This window comes from Megalobrama amblycephala, linkage group LG11 (genome assembly GCF_018812025.1).
Source record: "Megalobrama amblycephala isolate DHTTF-2021 linkage group LG11, ASM1881202v1, whole genome shotgun sequence".
In the NCBI taxonomy this organism is placed as follows: Eukaryota; Metazoa; Chordata; class Actinopteri; order Cypriniformes; family Xenocyprididae; genus Megalobrama; species Megalobrama amblycephala.
The window spans coordinates 20,839,355-20,847,688 of NC_063054.1; the positions used below are offsets into that span (position 1 = coordinate 20,839,355).

At 37.8% G+C, this 8,334-nt stretch overlaps 1 protein-coding gene across 1 annotated transcript in view; it reads right to left on the reverse strand.

Annotated features, from left to right (window-relative positions):
- daam1b (dishevelled associated activator of morphogenesis 1b) overlaps positions 1 to 7,685 on the reverse strand; it is a 115,853-nt gene extending 108,168 nt beyond the window's left edge. The window contains 1 exon segment of the mRNA XM_048206657.1: positions 7,545 to 7,685. The gene's annotated coding sequence lies outside the window, so the exon portion shown is untranslated.
- Positions 7,686 to 8,334: the final 649 nt, after the last annotated feature.

Here is an 8,334-nt window from a genome sequence, read left to right on the forward strand (position 1 = left end):
AAATTTGCCACACTCAAGTTGATTAACCCTTAATTGCAGGACTGTTTCGCCAATCATTCTTACATATTCGGGTCTTCATCGACCCAGATCTATATCTAACACGGAAGGATCTCTACCTGTCGCGATAATATAAAACTTCTGATATTAGACTAAAAATTACAGAAGAATAAAATAAAGCATATTTGTTACCTTTTGGAGCTTGGAAGGGCTCAGTTTGAGCAGATGTTTTATGCCATCATCACTGTTCTCATCAGAGCTCATTTCCCAGTAAATTCAGCAAATAATAGGCTATTTTTATGTTTGAGGTCATGAATATGAGCCCATTCGCGATCTCAAAAGTATTCTCAGAACTATATAATTTTCAACATCTTCAAAATCAATATTTTGATCGCTAACAGCTTCACCAGATCAATCCAGTGACAGTTACAGTCATATTTGATTGTGTTCAGTACTTGCTCGCTGAGCAATTTCATGTTTTTCTTATTATTTTGTTTTCTGTCTGAATGATTCGTCACTTCATCATTGTGTATCAGACATTGCCACCTTGTGGAATAAAGGTGAATTATGCTTATTCCGTCATCTAAGATTCAATTATTGTTGTGCAGAAAAAATATACGTACACTCATACACACCTCGGGTCGTTAGCGACCCTATACAATTTTTACAAAAATTTATACAAAAATAGGCATTCTTTTATAATTTTATGATTTTTTTCTTGTTATATTCTTTATAATAAATTGATTGAGGAATACTAAGAAGGCTAATGTCTAACTTTAAAAAATGAACGAGGAGGAGGGTAGTGAATGAATGTCCCGGCTCACTAAAGACCCGAGGTATGCATTTAAGGGTTAACACAAATTAATTTTCACTTGTCACTCTTTTAAAAAAATAAAAATTAAAACCAAAAAATGTTTACAATGAGGCACTTGCAATAGAAATAAATGGGGCCAATCCATACAACATTAAAACACTCAGTAAAGCCACAAAATATAAACAATATGATTGTAACGTGATTTTAGTATGATTATTATAGACGGTTTTAACGGCAACAACATAAACAAATGTTTTGTGGCCCAAACTTAACTTCCGGTAGACTTGGGTCAGGCGTGTAACCATGGCAGTGCGTGCGCGTCCGATGAAACCATCTATAGAGTAGAGTAATGTAAAGTTACCATTTCATTTTTTTGTTTTGTTTTTACTTTTTATATTACAATCTGACACCATACACCTTAAAACAGCCATAAAAATGAGAACTTTACAGCTCAAATAATAAAGAAGTTAATATGAATTAAAAGTGTTTTTATAAAATTATAAACTTCATAATTCCACTTTTAAATCCCATTAACTTTTTTTAAATAACCTCATTCACATACATTATATGTGCCATACCATAACTGCGTACCATAAATGAAATATTTTTTTGTGGTTATCAATATTATGCCACAAATGCTTGACTCATAGTGAAGCCAGAATATTCCTTTAGTTATATTTGAGAACTTTAGTGAACTTAGTTGGACGTGCTTTCTTTTATGCAAGTGTTAATAAAACACTAACCAACCATCCAGATTCTCAATATCCTGGGAGCAAAGTTGTGGAATGCACCAGCAACCCTCAATGAATTAAGAAAACTACAACTATTCAAAAGCACCCTGAGGATGACCTGTTCCTTGACCCTGGGGGAATAAAGAAGGTCAAGGGGCCTCCAAGAGGAGAAAGACCTCATGGCTTCGTGGCCCTGAGGAAAAGGCCAATGATTTTACCTCAGCTAGAGCGCAAGTATGCTAAAAGCTTCCAGAAAGTCAAACTCTTGAAGGGATTATTCACCCAAAAATGAAAATTCTATCATCATTTACTCACGCTCATGTCATTCCAAACTTGACTTTCTTTGGAACACAAAATAAGATTTTGCCTAAACAATGAAGGTCAAGGTTCAGCGTTGTTTTGGAACCCACTGAATTTCACTGCATCGACAAAAACAGAAACATTCTACAGTAATAGAGTTTTCATTATTAATGAACTATCCCTAAAACTTACCAGGCCTGAATACAGCAAGTGACTGTGCATAAGGTTTTAGTGAAATTTGTTTGGTTGCCTGGAAAATGGATCAAAGAGAAGAGTAAGAGATCTATCAGGTAGGTTTAATCCTACACTGACCAACCATGAAGAGCATGTAAGTTCCTAATGTGTGCAAAGTAGGATTTAGGACAGAAGCATTGAGAAGCACAAAAGAAAAACAAGGAGAATGAAAATGAAGCTCGGAAAAGATCAGAAGTAATTACAGTCACCCTACTATTCACATAATCTTCTTTGAAGCAAGATGAAGGACAGCTTGAGGATACAAACCGAAACAGGATTATACCTGACTCAGTGGCAAAAAGACAATAAGAGCTCATATTACAAGCAAACGCAAGTCATTTCCATTTTAGCGTAGCTGACAACAGAACAAACAATTCCCAGATCCAAAATTGCTGAAGGTGTGTAGATGCATACTGGTTCAGAACGGAGCAAACAGGAGTGGCCTAGTAACATGCAGGGCCTCTGGAAATAAATGATGCAAAGTGAAGCCATTGTCTGATCCAAGTGAACCACACCACTCAGAGAATAGGACATTCAAACGGTCACACAGGCCCATTGTTATGGCCAAGTTGAGTGGGATCCTATCTCATAAGGTCTGGCCAGAGCCGAAAGGCTCGTAGAGCATTGCCATGCTGCGATCTCTCTCAAGCCCCATTAACGAAGTGCTCATCCAATTCTGCAAAAGACAACAGAGACTCAAGATGTGTGCAACACATTTCCACTGAACGCTGAGGTTAAGCACTGAGCTTGAGCCAAATTTGAAGGTTTTATTTGTCACTAGAGTTGTCAAAAGTACTGACTTCGGTACCAAGTCAGAACTGAAATTTTAAAAATGTGCCGCTTTGAGCGGATTCGTAAACACCTCTGATTGGCCATTGTGTTCAAGCACTCATTGGATATGTCTGTGATTGGCTTCAATGACCAACACTTCAAAAACATGTAGTAATTAGTCATCATTGACGCTCTTCAACAAACACAGATACACACGTTGATAGTCCACTGATAGAAGCTTGCTTCCAAACACTCCCGCTTTCAAATTCAAACACTTCCATGTGCTTTCAAATGCTCCCGAGCATTGATCATTGTAGCCAATCACAGACATATCCGATGAGAGTGTGAACACAATGGCCAATCGGAGGTGTTTACGAATCCACTCAACAGTGCTCAAAGTGTCACATTTTTTTTACATTTTTGACAACTCTATTTGTCGCATTAGTATCTGGCACGATGGTAGCTAAATGTTTTCAGTATTTCACAGATCTTTTGGTGAAAAGCATCTTCTGAAGTCCAGCAACCTTGCATTTTTCATAAAGTTCTAGTTCTTGGACTGTTGACATGGCTAAATTCCAAAAGATGGAGAACAGAGGGATGAGAAGTGGACTAGAAGTGCTGAAAGTTTAAAGCATACCGGTTTTGATGCATGACAAAAATTACAGAAAATACTTCAATGCTTATGACCAAACTTTGAGGCAGAAACACTGGGAGGGAAGCCAAAAATGTAGACTGCAGTGCAGACTATGTTTAGATCAGCATCAGATGCGGTTTGCAACAAGATGGCAGCGGTTAGAATATATAATGTATTTTTTCTTATATGAACATTATTATAAATCAACTCAAATAATAGCACTGCATTAATTCGTAGGTGTTGTACACTACCGTTAAAAAGTATGAGGCGAGTATGATTTTTTTTAATCAATAAAAACTTTAATTCAGCAAGGAAGGATGCATTTATCAAAAGTGACACAAAAGAATTTTACAAAAGATTTCTATTTTAAAAATGCTGATCTTTGGAACTTTTTTTAAGTCAAAGAATCCTGAAAAATAAGTATCCTGGATTAAATATGAAGCAACACAACCGTTTTCAATATTGATAATAATAAGAAACATTTCTTCAGTTCCAAATCAGCATATTATTCCTTTGCTATCACAGGAATAAATCACATATGAAAATAGAAAACTTTTTTTTTTTTTTTTTGACCCAATAAATGCAGCCTTGGTTGAGCAGAAGATACTTCTTTCAAAAACAAACAAAAAAAATCGTACCAACTCCAAACTTGAGCGGTAGTATTTATAAGTGGCAACACTGATCTGCATTGTGCATCAGAGCAGTGTGATGTGCAGTGTTGGTGTGGGGTAACCCCAGCTGTCCCGGGACCACCCTTTTACCAGCGGAAACAATTACGACTCCCAGCGGTGTCTCAGCTTTCTCCTCATTAACAAACATGAGTTGTGGAGGCAGCAGCAGTTGTGGCCGCAGTCCTCTGATAGGCTGACTGGTGTAACCCTGCGCCTAATTAATTAACCAAACACCCCACCACACACACACCCTTCACCTGCACCCAGGCACGTGGCTCTGTAAAAAAGGTGGTTTGTTGATGGCACAGTCAGACAAAAGGGAACACATGCCACACACACCCACCAATGAATACCTCCATATAAAGATAAGGACAGAGAACGGCTTAAACACAAGTCTTTTTTATTATCCCTCACAATGTCTGTGCCATTTCCCAGCCTGATCTCGAACTACATAAAGAAACACTAGGTGCACAATACAGCACAAAAAGAAAGTGACAGTCCTATAAACCTGTGTGGACTCAAGTACACTATAGCTAACAAATGTACACTGTCAGTGATAAATGAAATGAAGCACTGGAAGGCACTTATTCTCTTAAAACTGTCTGGTTTTTTACTAAAGACAACTACTGAATGCTCACTGAGAGCTCAATAGACTTAATAATGGGAGCTTTATTGCTAGACTCCATTTAACCAGAAATGCGTTCATTCAATCCCAATCAATGCAACGTATTCTTCATCACAGAGCTCTATTAAATTAAACATACTAATGACGGCAAAAGCACACATTCATGTCTGAGACTCCATTTTAAGTTCATTTAGTTCACCCAAAAAAATATCCTATCATCATTTACTCACCTTCATGTCATTCTAAACCTGACTTTCTTTTGTCTGTGGAACATAAAAAAGAAAATTTTGAAGAATGTTGGTAACCACTGACTTCTATTATATAGACAAAATCCGTTTAGTCTTATTGTTTGAATCTCATTTTTTTTATTTTCTGTGACTACGTGTTTATCATGCCTCAGAGAAAAACACTATTTTGTGAAGTAGCTAACATAGCATAATCAGATGCAGCTTTATATTTTTAGTAACAGTAATAAAGTATTTTCTCCATCATACAATGTATTTTAAAATTAATTGCATGCAATTTATCAACACAAGTCCATCCAGCATTTATTAATATGATATCGATCTAGCTTACTGCAGTGTGAAACAAGTGTCTCATGGCAGCCGCCAAGCGAACGCTCAGAGTAGCTAACGTTATAACATCATTTTCAACACACTCAAATGTGTCTAATATGATAAACAGCGCTGCGTTACCCCACAGAAAAAGTGCAAGCAGCAACTACGGCATAATAAAAGTTCCACTGCTCTCGAGGCATGCGTCGTGCTCGTCTCTCATTGGCAATCGCTCCAGTGGTCTCATTCAGCTCCAACATCACTCAGCCTTGCTCTGCTTCATCCTACAGTAATGTTAATAATCTCATCCAAGAACATGATTTCTGCCCCAAGTCCCGTCCCGATACTTTTCCACTGGCTGTGAAGTGAAGAAGACAACTCCCAAGATTCCGCGCTCAATCTCAGCATCATCAAGCCTTTGTTTTGAATAGGCGACCTCTAGTGGCGAAACTTTACATATTGTGCCTTTAAAAGCAAAAGTTCAGGTTCACCTACATTGTCTTAAAGGGATACATTATAACAATAACATGCCTAATACAACAATCTTATATCATAAAATGCAAACAAGGCGTTGTTTGTTAGGGAAATCATGTGAAACGGTTGTTGAAGTTGATCACAATGCCTTATATTAAGAGTCAAAGCAGGACCCCATTTGAGGCCGCAATATGCTCAGTCTGCGAGGAAGACAAGTCGAGTCAAGTGTGGAAATCCATCACTCACGATGCCCCCGCGGTGCCCACAGGATATATTGTCCTAGTAATAGAGAACCGGCTGAGACTGATGAAAATGTGGAGTGACATGGGCTTTGGAACTCAAAGAGAGGATATCAGTACGTGGTTGTCAGCTGACGGACAAATAGGAAAGTCTTTTAGGTCTAGTTCGCACTTGAATGCTTGATTAGTGAACAAACAATAAACCGCAACCTCATTTCCACACTATCCATTATCAGCAGCATTATCAACCAGATGGGATTGGAAGGACAGTCCACCCAAAAATGAAAATTCTCTCATTATCATTTAGGCCTACTCAACCTCATGCTGTCCCAGATGTAGTATAGGACTTTCTTCAGATGAACACAAAGATTTTTAGAAAAATAATCTCTGTGGGTCCATACAATACAAGTGTATAGTAACCCAAAAGTTGATGCTTCAAAAAGCGATCACACCGACAACCCATATATGACTCCAATGGATCAATCAATGTTTTCTGAAGAGAACCGATAGGTGTGTGTCTAAGAAAAATACTAATGTTTTAAACTTGTATAAACTGTCTAGCCAACTGTCATACGCGTGTGATCTAAGTACATTGTAAAGCTGAAGAAAAAAATCATACATCTTGGACAACATGAGGGTGAGGAAATGAAGAGAGAAACACAAAGACAGACTGAGAGGGAAATAACAGCAAAACTCCTACAAATGGGCAAAACAACTAAACACAAATATAGATTCAGAGCAGAATTCACTTCAAGATCGTAATTATAACTAAGTGGTCCAGGGCCCAGTCGGGGGTCTTCATTAAGACGACTTTAAATTACTCAAATAAGTTACATTAAAAGATTCTTAATCATTAAAATATTCTGTAAATAATCATGTAGAATATAAAGAATTTCAAAAAGCTATATGCCCAAAAAAATATGTTATCAGGTAAGTAAAATCTGGAAAAAGTCTATAGCTAAACAATGAATGGCTCTGGTGAAGCTGAGAAGCTCTGATGGTGAAACATTGTTAGGAAGCCGGTTACATGCTCGCTCTCGCGCTCGCGCGCAGGCAGGCAGGCTGGCTGTGCTCTGAACTATCATGCACAAGTGACATGACACAAAACTGAACCGGCTTCATTATTTAAGAGGAAAGAACATCACATGCAAATAAGATGCAAATCGTTCGTTTTAAACCTCGAAGCTAGGCAACGAAAAAATTAAAGTAAAAGCACATGCAAAATTGTGAGCAACTCTTTTGTTTCCCATTAGTTTTGAGGATCTGCCGGTCCGTGCGATCAGTCATTGATTCTTATAACAGCTCCATTCTTGGCATTTGGGGTATTTGAATAAACAGTTTACCGTACATACAATCGTCAATCACCATTACCCTTCCGTACACTGATCGGACAGCGGTGATAATGCGCTTCTCGTGTCACAACAACACAATCCATAAGCACGCGCGTATATGCGCAATTTACACATTCATCCACAAAGTCAGCTGAAAGTCTGTGCTTACCTCGTATGTGGTCTCATCATTCATTCAAACTCCACTGTTTTGTTTAAGTAGACTGGACATATGAATGTGCTTGATTTCAGCCTTGCACAGACCCTATAGCGAGTTGACGTCATCATTTTTTTTCCACTCGACCAGAGCGAGCGAGTGCGCATGATCGCACAAGGTAGATGTCCTGATGTCTAACGGGAGATGTAGTAGGCTATGGGTGATGTCAGGTAGCAATGAGTCCGATGAGTTTGGTTGGTTGGAGTGTAAATGTTCATAGTTTTCGTATAATGTTTATATATTCCTAAGAAACAATTGAAAACCTAAAACTGAACTATAATAAATTATATCTAAATGTTTCTATGACAAAAATACTTAAATCAAATATTTCAAAAACCTAATTATTTTATTACATTTTTTATTTTATTCTTAAAATAGTTAAAGGATTAGTCCACTTTTAAATAAAAATTTCCTGATAATTTACTCACCCCCATGTCATTCATGTCATTCTTTCTTCAGTCGAAAAGAAATTAAGGTTTTTGATGAAAACATCCCAGGATTGTTCTCCTTATAGTGGACTTCAATGGCCTAGGACACAAAGGCGTAGGACATAGAGCATAAGCGTTTTGAAGAATGCGGAAAGTGGAAGCACGCGCAAGGCGAACATCTGTTTACCAAAAACTTCCTCACGAAAAAACCTTGAATACTCTCTAACACTTGACGGGTGCTCCATTAAACCTTCGTCCTCAGTTAGGAACCTGGGTGTGCTCTTCGATACCAATCTTTCATTTGAAAGTCATGTTTC